The sequence below is a fragment of the Trachypithecus francoisi genome, unplaced genomic scaffold (genome assembly GCF_009764315.1).
Source record: "Trachypithecus francoisi isolate TF-2019V2 unplaced genomic scaffold, Tfra_2.0 Lachesis_group0, whole genome shotgun sequence".
In the NCBI taxonomy this organism is placed as follows: domain Eukaryota; kingdom Metazoa; phylum Chordata; class Mammalia; order Primates; family Cercopithecidae; genus Trachypithecus; species Trachypithecus francoisi.
This window is the reverse complement of record NW_022681453.1, coordinates 147862310-147879174: the sequence shown is the minus strand read 5'-3', so window position 1 is coordinate 147879174 and position 16865 is coordinate 147862310.

The window sequence follows — 16865 nt, the reverse complement described above, 5'->3', positions numbered from 1 at the left end:
TTAACTGTTAAATGTCTATGCCTAGCATGTGCCTGACACAGAGAAGATAATCAATAATTGATATTTGGTGAATGAATGTACAAATGAATTTCTAGTTTAATGGTTTGAACAGGGCCTTGGGTATCTCTGGTGATTTCTGAATCACCACCAATGACTCTATAATTTAAATTTTCAAACACAAAACAATGTGAATAGGGAATATGAGGAAATGCTGACTCTGGCCAAGTTACCTCTACAACAACAAACCAAAAACAGTTATTTTCCACTGGGAAAACCATTTGGATAACTGTTTAATTCAACAAATTTTGTGTCCAGCTAAGACATGGGTGTCTATAACCCTATATCCAAGACATACTTAATAGGCTTTGTTTCTACAGTCCACCTTATGGTGGCCTAATCATTTCTTCTTTGTAACCATTAAGAAATAGTGACATTTACCTTGAGTCAATAGTCTAAGCAGAAATTTGAAAATTGCCCTCATAATATAAATCGAGTTTCTTCAGAAGAAAAGTAATTGTCAGCAAATAATGAAATAATTTTACTTGTATTTGAATTTCTGCTTCTTTAAAAATAATAAAATTACATAATATTAAGCAGCACTGCACCAGCCTTCAGGCAAGGCCCCAACTGGCTGACACCGAGGTGCTGTTGTGACCTTAGGGTAACTGTGTACTCCCTACCATCATTGTTAAGTAATCTAATTAGTATTATGTTAGGCAAAGATTGTAGATAACCAAGAAATTCCTTCAGTAGTTAAAAAAAATCAGTATTATACGAGGAAAAATATTTGCCTCCACCCATCCCTCACACCATACAGAAAAATTAATTTGAGATAGATGATAGACTTAAATGCAAAAAAAAAAAAAAAAACTATAGAGTTGCTAGTAGAAAGCATAACAGAATATCTTCATAAACTTTGTGCAGGCAAAGATTTCTAAGACAAGATCTAGAATTAATTATCCTAAACTATTAAAAATTAACATTTTTAACTGTTGACTATTAAGTATTTAAAAAATTGATACAATCGATGTCATCAAGGTTCACATTTCTGCTCATGAAAAGATACTACTGAGAAATTGAATGGGAAAGCCATAGACTATAAGAAAACATTTACAATACAGTCAGACCTCTTTATTCATAGGTTCTACATTCATGGAATCAACAAACCACAAGCCAAAAGCATTTTTTAATTGTATGTTTACTAAACATGTACAGATTTTTTTCTTATCATTATTTCCTGTAAAATATGGTATAACAACTATTTCACAGCATTTACTCTCTATTATATATTGTAAGTAATCCTGAGATGATTTAAAGTATACATGAAGATGTACATAGGTTATATGCAAATACTATGCTATTTTATTTGAAGGACTTGGGCATTTGTGGATTTTGGTCTTTGTGGGAAGTCCTGGATCTATTCATCCATGGATACTTAGAGACGACTATATATATAAGCAATTTCAACAACTCAATAATAAGAAAAAACACCTACGATAAAAATTGGCAAGAGACTTACATAGGCACTTCACTGAGGAAGAAATACAAATGACTAATGAACACATTAAAGATGTTCAATACCATTTGTTTCCTGGTAAATGCCAATTAAAGTCACAATTAAATGACATTACATACCCACTAGCATGGCTAAAATTAAAAAAAAAAAAAGACTGACAACACCAAATGTTGGCAAGAATGTGGAACAACTGGAAAACTCCCACATTACTGAAATATAAATTGGTAAAATTAGTTTGAAAATTGGTTTTGAAATGTTTTATAAAATTCAAGATGTTCCGACTTTATAACCCACAAAATTAATCCCTAGCTATTTACTAAAGAGAAATGAAAAATACATGTTAACAAAAAAGTATGCAAGAATGTTCATAGTCACTTTATTCATAGTAGCCAAAAACTAAAATTAATCAAATGTTCATCAACTGTGAATGGATAAATTGTGTTTTATACAATGAAATAGTATTAGTAGTAAACAGACAAATAAAAAACCTGCTTATACACAGTAACAGCATGGAAGAATCTTAAAAATATTATTCTGCAAAAGAAAACAGGCACAAAGGAGTATATCTTGTATGATTTTACTTATATGAAATTCTAGAGCAAGATAATTAAGCAATGGAGAAATAAATCATGAGTGGTTGCTAGAGGTAAGGGCAGTGACAAGGATTAATCTAAGAATTTCTAGGATGCTGCGAATGTTTTATATCTTGATAGATTATGGATTATTTGGATGTGTGCAAATATTCAAACTCTACAAATTTTGCATTTAAAATGTATGCATTTTACTGCATATTAGTTATTCTTTTATTAAAATATTTCTTTTTTATTGCCTAAAATATGCTATTAAATTGCTAAATGCAATTACCTTTACCATGCACTAAATAAAACATGAAAATAATGCAGGTTTTTTTTCACTTTTTATCATTGCCTTGGTTAGCAATTTATTTTGGTAAACTTCAGCAAATTTTCATTAACCCATTATGTTGTTTTAATGAGCTTATACTTCGTACATTTTAGCTGTGTGAGAAAATCAAACTCTGACAGATGAGGTATATAAGCCAGCAATGCCAGACTTCAAAGAAGCCCCAAGACACAAGCGATATCACATACTTCTGCTAAACATCAGAAATTCTTCTTCATTATTATTTCCAGTTTTAAACTCCCATACCCTTTCTTCCCAATTGACAGAAAATGACAGAGCAGATTAGAATCACTCAGTGGCCCTCTGTATAAAAAGCCAACAAAGTAAACTTCCCCCAGGTGGAGATTTCCCTGAGGTTTTGCTGTGTATTTGTTTGTTTGATTTCTTGTTTTTTGTTTGCTTGTTTTTGTTGTGTTGTTGCTGCTGTTGTTGTTTTCAGTGCCTAGGCTACCATGGCCTCAGATCTGATTTCTTAGGAAGCTTCTGAAATAAACTAAAACTGAAGTGCAACTTTGCCATGCAAAGTGAATTTAACAACCTGCAACTCTTAACAGCTTGCTTTCTGATGCAGCCACTTTCTGAAACAGCTTGTGTCTCTTATCACAGATGATTACCTTTGAACAACAGTTTCAAACTAAAACTGAATTAGATTTTAAAAACAGAAAAAAGTGGCTTTATGGCAAAAATTTTTGTTATATTTTTTATCTAAAAAATACAACTTTTTCTTGATTGCTTTAATCATGAGAATTAAAAACATTATATTCTCTTTTTTTCGTAGCACATAATCTAGGACATCTCCACAATCTTTTAAAATTCCATTTTTCAAAAATATAGACTTTAAATTCAGGACTGATATGATGTCTTCCCCAGGGAAGATTGGAAATTGAATATTTTCACTTTTCAGCCTCAGTAGTGGAAGTAGGTGAGAAATTTAAATGGCTTATAGGCAGCCAGAGGCCTACATCTGCCCATAAACTTTGACATTTAGATGACTTGATGAGGAGAAAAACAATACACCACAACTTATTATCTAGAAATAAAAATATTCTTTACAAATAGGGAGACTATTAGCCTTTTCTAATGCAGCCTTTCATAAATGTTTTGACCCCTGCTTACAATAAAAGGAAAAAAACCGAAATATGTAAACTGTTTAAATTAGGGAAAAAATCCTGGAGTGTTTGCACAGTGCCTTAACATACTGTCCATAAAATGTTGTATTTCAGAAGGTACAGTTGATATCTCAATAATACGGGACAGATGTTGGTCAGATGCTAGATATATCCAGACTTGACCCCAAATGTGACATGTTACTGTGGTTAAGCTTGAATTACCACTCTTTATGCTTTATTTAACCAAAATCTGTAAATTTGCAAGAAATGGTAGTCTGTACTCTCAAATATGCATGAATGGAAAACCCCAGGACTGTCTGCGTGGCATAAGACCACAAGCATTTAGGGGCTGATAAGTTTTTCCAGGAAGAAGTAGTTGCAAATAAGGGTCACAATTAGAACTGGATTATAATGTCACTAAATTCATAATAATTATGTTTAAGTTGATTCTTGGTCAAAGTCCAGGACTTTTGTGAATGTAAATTCCTCTCTTTGCTTACCACCTTTTAGAGCATACAGATACATCAACATGTTGACAATTCAGTGACTCTTTTCCAGAATTATTTGTCTTACATGGTGAAGTTGAAATTTTAAACCGATTTATGAGATAATGTCAATACTTAATCTTCAAGATGTTAAATTCATTGTCTAAAGTTATATTTTTTTCATTTCTTTGTCTAAGAAGTATAAATTGTACTTGCAGTTTGCTTAGTACAAACTTATTTACACAAATGTCTAGAAGAGATAAATTATTTTAAATGTTTCCAATTTTAACTCTTAAAGATAGGAAATAATTAGAAGTCCAATGAAGAAAGTGAGGTTACATTCATGAAACTTATTATGTTATGTTTCTAAATTCTAAAAAATATTTTTAACTGAAAGAAGCAGGAAGTACAAATATATTAGATTTAGATAAAACTTTTCTAAAGACATAAGCTTTATCTCTAGCATAAGAAATATACTGCAGTACAAGTGTGTGGCCTGGATTTTTATTGTAGTACCAAATTTTAAGAATATCCCTTAACTACTACCACATTAATAGGCCATGGTTTGAAAAATGAAGCCACAGAACATATTTATTTGAATGAAACATCAGGAAGATATGCAGATATATAATATTTTGCTTTGCATCTATGTGTTTCATTAAAACCCTATGTTACCCCTGAAATACCTTTTCTTTCTTTAGCCATATTTCTATCTATGAGCAAGGCTTGAAAGGTGACTTAAAGGGGGAGTAAAGGTTCTGCCAAAGCTTACAACACTCTTATTGATGTTAAATATGAAGAATTTTCTAGAATGTTTACAAAATAATCATTCTGCATGTATTTCGGTTTAAGAGACCAATAGGAGATAAAACAGCTGAGAGATAAATTTTTAAATACATTGAATTATATCTTGGGAATTCAAAATATGCATTAATCTATCAGAGACTTCAGGAAGTCTTGCAGTAAGTAAATCTGTTTAGCTTTGTTTATCGTAGGGTTTCCCAACTTTTCGGACAACATAATGGCAGTTACATAACATGGCAGTTTCTACTTGGGAAATTGCCAAGAATGATAAAGATGAAATGGAAAAATATATTCAAACTATGTGTATATATATTAAAATATCAATATATTACCACTATCACAATCAATTTATGAGATACTTCCAAATATGCCATTTTATTTTACTTCTATAAATATGTTGTGAGATAGAAAGGGCAAGTATTAATCACATTCATTTTGAAGATGAAGTAACTTCGACTTAAGCGATGGTTTCAGATCCAGTGGAGATACAGTAAGTGAACTCTGTCTCAGCTGAATGGAATCAAGAGCCCTTCACAGAATGCATGAAGCAGCTACTTGAGAACTCTGAAAAGTAAATGATAGCAGGTGGATTGAGGAAGAAATCCAGAACCCAAAGTACAAGCAATCCAGTGGGGAGTTTTCTTGTTTTCCTCTTTTTCCACCCATTATCTCCTTGCCTTAGAGGATAATATCCCAGAATAGATAATACAGCAGGCATAGAAGAGCTCTATGATACACTTTTTCAAAGTTATGATTTTATTTATTTTGATTTTGTGCATGGGAAGTAGAGTCTCTATGAAGTAGAAAAAGTTGGGGGAATTCCCTGACCTTTTCTTGTCTCCTCCACTTTGCCTACAGCAACCCTTCTGAATCTCCAACTTTGTGGTGGGAGTTAGTCATGGCAACCAGGCAGGTATGGAAAACTCTAAAGAGGAGAGCGTTTGTCTCTCTAACCAAAAAAAAAGATATTGAAAAGAAAACTCTTCGTTTTTTCACTTCTTCCTGCCACTTGGATCTGGAGGCAGAATGAGTCAAATAATGTACAAAGCAGGATGAGGAGACTTAGCCAGGCAACCAAGAAGGAAGGACTCTGGGAATGAGGCAGTCTGGGGTTTGGGGGAGACTGTGGAGAAAAGGAGATTCAAGAACGACATCCCAAAAGTTTTATATGAACCCTTGTTCTCACCTCTGAGTTAAATGGTGGATCTGATCTTAAATGGTATGCCTAAACTGCTTTGAGAACAAAAAATATGAGGGAGACTACCACACACATCTGAGGCCTGCCCCATTGGTGGCACACAGGCAGAAGAGCTGAACAACACTGAAAAGATTTTGAAAATATACTGATATTTGAACTACAGTACACATAAAGTGTGTAAGAAATTGCAGTCAGCACCCAACTGGATCAACTATCTACTAAAACAAACCTAACAACAATGAAACATTATCCATATGATTTAATGTAGATCCAGACCCTCATAATTTAATACTCCTAATGTCCAGCATCCAATCCAAAATTACTCAACATATAAAAGAACTAGAAAAGTCTGACAAATTACCAAGAGAAATGAAAACCAACAGACACCAACCCAATAGGAAACACATGGAGAATTATCAAAGTTTTTTAAAAAGCTTTTGTAGCATGCTCAAGTAAGTCACAACAAATATTCTTTAAAAAATGGAAAGAAAAAAATGTCTCATCAGAGAGATGAACTTATAAAGGAGAACCAAATGTAATAAAACCACTAATGTTCTTTTAAATCCGTTAATTAAAAAAAAAAAATCAGTAGATGGGTTCAATAGCAGAAGGAAGACAATAGAGGAAAGAGTTTGTAAATTTGTAGATAAATCAATAGAAACTATTTAATTTGAATAAGGGAATAAAAAATTGAAAAAAAAGGACAGTCTTAGGAACTTGAGGACAATATCAGAAGGTCTAACATTTGTATCATCAGAATTCCAGAAAGATAAGAGAAAGATGGTGGTACAGAAAAAAATTCTGAAGAAATAATGCTGGAAAACTGCCCAAATTTGTGTAAAGACATAAACTTACAAATTAAAGTTCATCAAACCCAAAAGAGAATGAACTCAAAGAAATGCACGCCCACACACATTGTAATCAAACTGATGGAAACCAAAAACAAAGAAAAAATGTTAAAAGGAGCCAAAGCAAAATAATACATTCCATATAGGAGGATAACTATTCAGATTTTTGTACATTTCTCATCAGAAAGAACACAGTGGGGTGAAAATTTTACTGTATTGAAAGAAAAGAGTTGTCAGCCTAGAATTATTATTCTGTAAAAATAACCTTCATTTACAAACGAAGATAAAAAATAAAGAGTACTCAAATTAGAAAGGAAGAAGTCAAATTATCCTTGTTTGCTGATGATATGATCTTACATTTGGAAAAACCTAAAAACTCTACCAAAAATTATTAGAACTGATGAACAAATTCAGTAAAGTTGCAGGATACAATATCAACATACAAAAATCAGTAGTATTTCTATATCCTAACATTAAACAATCTGAAAAAGAAAGAAAAAAGTAATCCAATTTACAATAGCTAAAATTAAGATAAAGGAATTAATTAAAGAAGTAAACGATCTTTACAATGAAAACTATAAACTACTGAAAGAAATTAAAGAGGACACCAAAAATGGAAAATGTTTTCATGTTCATGGATTGGAACAATCAATATTGTTAAAATTTTTGTATTAAAAGCAATCTACAGATTCAATGTAATCCCTGACAAAATACCAATAACATTCTTCACAGAAGAAAAAAAAATCTTAAAATTTATATGGAACCATAAAAGATCCAGAACAACCAAAGTTTTCCTGAGCAAGAAGTATAAAACTGGAGGAACCACATCACTTGTCTTCAAGTTATTGTACAGAGTTGTAGTAACTAAAACAGCATGGTCATGGCATGTAAACAGATACACAGACCAATAGAACGCAATAGAGAACCCAGAAACAAATCCATACATCTACAGTGAGCTCAGTTCCAACAAAGGTGCCAAGGACATAAGTTGAGGAAGAACAACATCTTCTATAAATGGTACTGGGAAAACTGGATATCCATATGCAGAAGAATGAAAATAGATCCTTATATCTTGGCATATACAACAATCAAATCAAAGTGAATGAAATACTTTAACTTAAGATCTTGTACTATGAAACTACTACAAGGAAACATTGGGGAAACTCTCCAGGACACTGACCTGGACAAAGATTTCTTGAGTAATATTTCACAAACACAGGTAACCAAAGCAAAAATGGACAAACGGGATCACGTAAAGTTAAAACACTTCTACACAGCGAAGAGAACAATCAACAGAAGAAACAGTACACAGAATGGGAGAAAATATTTGTGAGCTATCTACCTGAAAAGGGATTAGTAACCAGAATATATAAGGAGCTCAAACAAATCAATAGAAATAATCTAATAATCTGATTTTAAAATGGGTAAAAGATCTACGTAGACATTTCTTAAAAGAAGACATACAAATAGAAAAAAAGTAACAGGAAAAAGTGTTCAACATCACTGATCATCAGAAAAATGCAAATCAAATCTACAATGAGCTATCATCTCACCCCAGTTAAAATGGCTTTTATCCAAAAGGCTGGCAATAACAAAATGCTGATGAGGATGTGGAGAAAAGGAAACACTTGCACACCATTGGTAGAAATGTAAGTTAGTACAACTACCATGGAGAACAGTTTGGAGGTTCCTCAAAAAACTTAAAATAAAGCTACCATATGATCCAGCCATCTCACTACTAGAAATATATCCAAAAGAAAGGAAATCAGTATATTGAAGCAATATCTGCACTTCCACATTTATTGCAGCACTATTCACAATTGCCAAGATTTGGAAGCAACCTAAGTGTCCATCAGCAGATGAATGGATAAAGAAAATGTGGTACATATACACAATAAAACACTATTCAACCATAAAAAAGAATGAGATCCTGTCATTAGCGGCAATACAGATGGAAGTATAGGTGATTATGTTAAGTGAAATAAGCCAGACACAGAAAAAATTCACATATTCTCATTTATTTTGTAGTAGCTAAACATTAAAACAATTGAATTCATAGACAAAGGGAGTAGAATCATGGTTACCAGAGGCTAGGAAGGGTCATGGGAGCTCAGGGAGATCAGTCGATGGAAACAAAAATATAGATACGTACAATAAATAAGATCCAGTGTTTTATACCACAACAGCATAACTACAGTCAACAAGAATTTACACAAATTTGTGCACTTTAAAATAACTAAGAGTATAATTGGATTGTTTGTCACACAAATAAAGGATAAATGTTTGAGGTGATATATACTCCATTTATCCTGATGTGATTATTATGCATTGTATGTCTGTATCAAAAATATCTCACATACCCCATAAATATATACATCTACTATGTACCCACAAAAATTAAAACAATAGCAACAATAAAAAACAAAGATGAAATAAAGACGGTTTTGGATGAATGAAAACTAATAGAATTCATTACCAGCAAATCTGCTATGAAAGAAATGCGTAATTTTTTCAGGTGGAAGGGAAAAGGTACCAGAGGGAAACTTGAAAGAAGAGCAACACAAATGGGAGCATCCACATGAATATTATAGACTGTTTTATGCCTAAGTTTCAAAAAGATGTATAATTGTTAAAAGCAAAAATTATAACATTTTGGAGAGTTGTTTAATATACAGAGTTAATAAGTATTACAATTAAAACACGAAGGGGAATATTAAGTCTAAGTAAACTGTGAAAAGTTAAATATATATATATATAGAGAGAGAGAGAGACAGAGAGAGAGAGAGAGAGAGAGAAGAGTAATCTCTAGAGTAGCCACTGGGAAGATATACAATAAGGTATTCAAAAATCTAATAGATAAAATGGAATTCTGAAAACATTTCAATAATCCAAAAAGGCACAAACAGTAGAATGAAAAACAGAAGCTACTTACCATAGGATACTATAATATCATTCTTAGCTATCTATTTTAGAGTAATGAAAATCTATAGTAACAATAGGCATGTAAATGAATGTTTCTAAAAGTTTTGTTTATATTTACTCACAACTGGAAACAACTCAAATGTCCTTTAGTAGGTAAATGGGTTAAATCTGTAATTTAACCATATAATGGATTACTACTCTGCAATAAAAAGGAAAAATTTATCCATGCAATAGCACTGTTGATTTCCAAAGGTATTATACTGAGTGAAAGAATCATTTTCAAAAGGTTCCATACTGTATGACTTCACTTATATGCCAATCTAGAAAATGCAAAACTATATACAAAATCAGTTTAGTAGGTGCTATGAGGAAGGGGAAGTTTTAACTACAAAGGGACAACAAAAAAATGGTTTGGTGTGATTTGGCTGTTTATATTCTGATTATAATGATTGTTACACAAATCTACCTTTATGTTAAAATTATGTTGAAACTGTACACCAAAAAAACAGTTTTGTTGAGAAAAAAATCTTAATTGAATTGCCCAAGATTATGTGAGTTTTATGTCAGAATTAAAGATAAATAGTCTTCTGACTGGACCCTCAAGCATTTCTTGAAAGACATGAATTGATAAAGGAAAAATCAGTTTCCTGGTAGATGTCACAATGGTAATTTGATAATATATTAACACATTAATTTTTATTATTTATTTATTTTTTTGAAACAGAGTCTTGCTCTGTCGCCAGGCTGGATTGCAGTGGTATGATCTTGGCTCATTGCAACCTCTGCCTTCCAGGTTCAAGCGAATCTCCTGCCTCAGCTTCCCAAGTAGCTGGGACTACAGGCGTGCGCCACCATGCCCAGCTAGAGACAGGGTTTCACCATGTTGGTCAGGATGGTCTCAATCTCTTGACCTCATGATCCGCCCGCCTCGGCCTCCCAGAATGTTGGGATTACAGGCGTAAGCCACCGCCCCGGCCAACACATTAATTTTTAAATTGAAATCACAAATTTTAATGTATTTAAATAACACTTTATATCTTCCAAAAACATTCCTAGGTTCAGTATTTTCTGCCATACGATGTTACAGTTTCTCCTAGTAAAAGTTCCAAGAGTATTTCTCCATCACTCAATTTGGGTTCAGCTATATAATTTCTTTTAGCAAAAGAGTAAAGTAGAAGTGATCATGTGCCAGTTTCAAGCCTAGACCTTTAGAGGCCTTGTATGTTTCCATTTGCCATCTTTTACCTCTGAGGTTGCTATGATGAAAACATTGCTGGGGTTAGCCCACTTGCCCTGGGAGGGAGATGAGAGATGTGTAGTGGAGAAAATCCTGCTAAACTAAACCTAACCAACCCACGGATCAATAAGATTAATTATCAGCATGTTAAAGCACTGTGTTTGGAGGTGGTTTGTTATGTAATCTTTTGCGTGTCAAAGGCTAATGGAAATCTTCATAAACAAAAACTGATCTCTTAGCCCTAATAGGACTTCAGTCTTATGGTAACAGCTATGAGAATCAAGATATCTAGGAAGATGTTCCAACAAAAGGAACAAAACAAATCCAGTTCTAGTAAGTGGAGTACATAGTTTATCCATTGGCTCAAAATAGATGTTAACAGATTTGAACGAAAAAGTCAAAGCAAAGCAGGCATCAGTGTTAACTTGATACGTGACAAGTTATTTGAGGCCCATAAGCACAGATAAGATTAGAACTCAGAGCTGAAAGCGAGCCTGAATCTCTTGGTGAAGTTCTAATGTATACATACAAAAGATGATGTTTAAGAGGAATGCCTTTATGACAATATAAGAAGGTCTAATATAATAACTCATTGTGTTTCTTTTGAGTTGGCATCAAAAGAGCTTAATGTTAGTTTTTTGTGTGTGTGTGCAATTACAATAAGCCTCTCACTGCTTTGTCTCAGTGTTTTCTGACCTTTCTTGTCTTCATTTTAATAGTATTTACATTATTCCTTTGGACTACTTCTAATTCATTTTGAGTGTGACAGATAGTATAAATATCAATGTATGATACTTTAGCCTATGAACCAGTGCCTTTAGAATTATACATCATGATCTCACCAACAATGTATGCAGTATTTCAAGAATAATGGAGGATACCACAAAGGTTGCTATTTGCCTTTTATGTAAATGGTTAATAACACTGATTTTTATAAAATTCTATTCACTATACTGAAATACTTAGGCAGTCTTAAAAACTTTGGGGAAAAAAATGCCTTTGCCAAATGATCCAGGGTCACCATAAATCATTGCACTTGTTCCGGGTAACTCTTATTCAGTACTGTGATTAATTTCAGATGAGAGAGACTGAAAGTTTTCTGCCAGGCTTTATGAAACAGCACTCCCTTTAACAGCTGAAAGATATCTAAAGTCAAAGGAATAAAAAGTAGTTTATTTTGGTTATGTCTTAAAACCCAATACTTTAAATAAAAAGAGAAGCAATTAGCATAGCATTAAAATTTGTTCTACTTGGAAAGTCCTTAAATTTGGAAAACCAATTTTGGATCCCATGCTTATGAGCTATGTCATTTGCTATCAATGGTGATAAAAGTTCATGATGTAATCTTAAAATACTTTTATTTATGATACATATTAACCAAATTATATTATGCATAAACCCAGCAATATAAGAAGTATTAACACTAAGTTAATCTTTACTTTTTCAAAATCCTTTTCAAACTTTTCTAAACATTTTTGGACATAAACAGTAACATAAGTGTTCTAACTTTACTGCAGTCTTAAAGCATTGCATTTGAAAATTCTGGGACTGCTATTATCAGAAAATTAAACTAAAACAGATCAAAAGCCTGATATTTACATTCAAACAACAACAACATACTGTATTTACCTACAAGTTGAGAGAAACCACATTTAAGAATAGAACTTACTTAGATGCCTATTAGGGTCATTGAAGTACTTTTAAAAATCACCGTACCTGGGCCTTATCCCCAGAGATTCTGATTTAATTGATCAAGGGTAGAACAGGGTATGGCTACATTTTTTCAAAGCTCTCCCAAGTGATTTTAATGTCCAGCCTGGCTTGAAAATCATTGATCTTTTAAATCAATGTGGTATGACGGTGGTAAAAATTGATAAAACCTTGGGCTTCATTTCTAGAATACGATGACCGGATCAAAGGAGGCTATCGGAACCACTATTATAGCCAGATTGTTCTATCTGCTACCCAGGTGACACATTGTGAAAGGTGTTGTTGACAAAGGAGAGAAACAGGTATCACTGAGGACAGGATGATGATATGGTTTTGAAAACCCGAAATCTTTTCTTGAAGAGCAGATTTAGGAAAATTACAATCCATCTGCATTGCTAACACAGGGAAAAGACAATCAACATAGTCTGTGTTCCTCCAGGAGGCAGAGCCAGAACCAATGGGTAGAAGTTAGGATGGCAACTTTATCAGCTCAATAAAAGTAAGAGCATTTTGATAAGAGCTTTTCAGCCACAGATGAACAATCTATAAAATACTCAAGCACAGGCCAGGTGATCTGTCATGGACATGGGAAAGAGGCTGAACTATAGATATTTTCTTCCCCATTATACAAATAACCTGAAAGAACACCTCGAAGCTTCATGAAATTTCTCAAATCACGTCCTAGTGGTTTAGAGGCTAAAACAGAATGACTGAGGGGACTCAGCCTATTGGACAGAACCAAGCATGAGCTGCTTGTTCTTTGTGTGACCTCAGGAAGTCTACCACGCCCTCCTTAGCCCTAGCCAAGCCTCTGGGTATAGCATACCCTCAAAGAGAAGTTGGTTTTTTTTTTTTTTGTCTTTCAAAATACTAATTTTAGTTATAGATTTCACCTAGATTGCTATTTAATAATTGATCAGACATTTTCCACTTAAGATAGTTCCATTAATACACTGCAGTAAACTCAGTATAGAAGTGTTATGTAGTGGTAGAAATAATCACCATAACCTTTAAGTGCTAAGCTAGATCAGATTCTCCCAACCTGTGCTGCAAATCAGAAGCACTTGGAGAACTTTTAAAATAACTGATGGCCTGGCTTCACCCCAGAGAATGGAATTTAATAGGTCTAGGTAGGGTCACAACATTAAATGCTTTTAATAGGAGGCTAAGGCCAACAACCACTAAAAATTTCTAAGGTCGTTCTCTAAAACTTCAGAATTCAATGCTTTATTTTCATTTAATTGTAAATAAGTATATTGTTTGTTGAAAAACAGAACAAGTTAAAAAAACCTGTAGCCATGATCAGACTTTTGATTATAAATTTATACAGAACACAGCAAGTCATTCGAATTTTGATTAGTCTTTCTGAATAGTTTTGTAAATTACCAAGACTCAGCTGTCGAAAGCTAGCTCATCATTTTGGGTGGCGTGAGTCCAAGAGGAGAATAACTAAATTATGTTGAGTGATAGAATTAGCTTTCACAAAGATCGGAATAGGCTAAAACTATAATTTAAAACCAATAAAATTTAATTTAATAGCATTCTATACTTGGCTCAAGAAAAATGTGAAAGTAAGTACTATAAACTGAAGTCATGGCTTAACAGTGTTGTTATGAGAAGGAAAACAAAATTTTTCCTGACTGCAAATTATCAGCAGTATAATACAGTTGCCCATCCCTCATCAAAAGTAATTTGATACTTAATTTTATTAACAAAAATACAAAATATGAATGAGTCTTTTCTTTGCTTCTATACCACTTATACCTAGTACTACCCAGCATATTAAGTTCAGATCTGGCCACCACCCTTCCACGGCTATATTGATAAACCATTCCAAATGTAGAGGAGAGTGATACTGATACTAGGACTTTGTAAAATCAGCAAGCCCATCAGCTGGGAGGAGCAGTGAGGGTGGTCAGAGAAAGACTAGTGAAGAATCTGCTATATTTAAATGTGGAAAAGGTAGTAAGGTGAGGCATAGAGGGGTGGTAGGTGGGAAGCAACTACTGTGATTACAGCTGTTAAATATTTTATAAACCCACATTAAAAGGTATTAGGTTTTTCATATAATTTCCAACTAAGTGTACCCATATAAACTTTACTTACAAAAGACAGTCTTCATTACAGTTATGGAAAACGCTTTGCTGTTTCTATGTTAGAATGCAGTAAACTGCCTGTTACCAGATTGTAACGCAGGGTTGATATCTAACTCATGTTTGTAATTTCAGGTACATTGATGGGCTTGTAACTGATACCCACACACATTGACTAAATGAAGTTTTCAAGTAAATCTGAGTGTTCAACAACTAGGTAGGCTTAAAGATGATTTGTTTAGCGTCGAGGTAGGACAGACCTTGGACTATATAGCTTTTAACACTACTCCCAGTCCTCAGATTCTATTGTTAGATGACACAAATTCAATCACAAAATCCTAAGATAACTCCAGATTTTTATTATTTGTAAACCAACATAAACCTAAATCCATCTCCTCCAAATAAAGTATCTATCTTTTTCTCACACCTGTGATTATTGTTTTCATCAGGTTAAAACAGCGGTCTTGCAAGCTTTGAAACTTCAGTGGCTCAACATAGGAAACTTTATTTCTCTCTTGCACAAATCTGTTGTGGTCCTGGCAGCTATTAAGGACAACTTACTCCCAAATAGTGATTCAGAGATCCAGGTATCTCAATACCTATGCTTCAAGAGTCTCTAAAATGGGCTCATAAATGTGTGGCTTTGCAAGTAATCCACATAACTTCCATTCATTAGCCACTGGCCAAAAACAGTTCCATAATCCCACCTAACTATCAGTGCCTAGGAAATCTGGGAAGCCCATGTATACTCAGCTAGCTATACATGCAACTGTCACAAAAGTAAACCATTAATGAAGATTAAGATTCAGGGCTACTAGCATCTGAGAGAGGACACAAATTAATTATGTCATACAGACAAGTACACATTAATTATGTCATACAGACAAGTACACATTCTGTAATTCTTGTTCTGTCTTCATTTTAGAACTTAAAAAAATACTGTAACATTGGATTAAAAACCTGCAAGAAAATCTATCGGAGGATGAAATTGTCTAGAATACAGTGTAGATGATATTCTGTCCAAAAACAATAGATCAGAAAATTTAATGTCAAAACAAATGTCCCAAATTATTAGATGAAACCTCTCTAATCAATGGTAAATTGGATGTGTTTATGTTCATTCTCTACATACCTACTTGAAATAGATTAATCATAACTCCTGAATCTCATTGCTCCCTCTTAATTCTTATTACTTCATGCACTTAAATTTCCTCTTTGGTACCTTTTAAATGTCTCAGATTCGGCAATTCACTTACCAATTTTAAAAATAGCTCATCTATATCGATTAAAAAACACAACTTCACAAGAACCTCAAGAGATATTCTAAGTTCTATTTTTTCTGACATCACCCCAGTTATAACTTTCCTAAATAATTCATATTTTGAACAGAGTCCTACAGGTTCATAATTCTGAATATAAAGTTTTCATTCCATTATTTATCACATTTGTAAGACCAGACTGAATAGATGTTAAAATGACATTTGGTCAAAACCAAGAGAGGCCATACCCAGTGGACAATCGAATCCGGAACTGGGGTAACAACACTAGTTCCAGTGTCAGTAACTATCAAAGCTACTCTCTCCTTGGCATTTGAAAAATCCACTGTCTTCACATATTTCTCTTTTAGAACTATTTTCTAGTTTAAAGTTAGAGGATAATATATAGAGTTTGTAGTCACTACATAAAATAATACTTTTCAAAGCACCTTTTAGAAAACTGCTTTAAGATGTACAAAAGCAAATTCAATTTGAAACACTTACTGAATGTTTAATACAAACACACATAGTAAGCACATACTAATACACATACTAAGCAAATTACTCATAAACTGAACTCGCCCTCTCTCAGTCCTTTGGCCCAGAATGCTGAGGATAACAGTGACAGCAGTTTCCTTTTATACTTAGTGCGTCACTCTATCCAACTTGAGGCCATCTACATATTCTTTTATTCAGGGACAAACTACAATCTTTCACACATCTTTACTTCACACCATTAAAGTACACATAAGTTTATTTTTTGGCT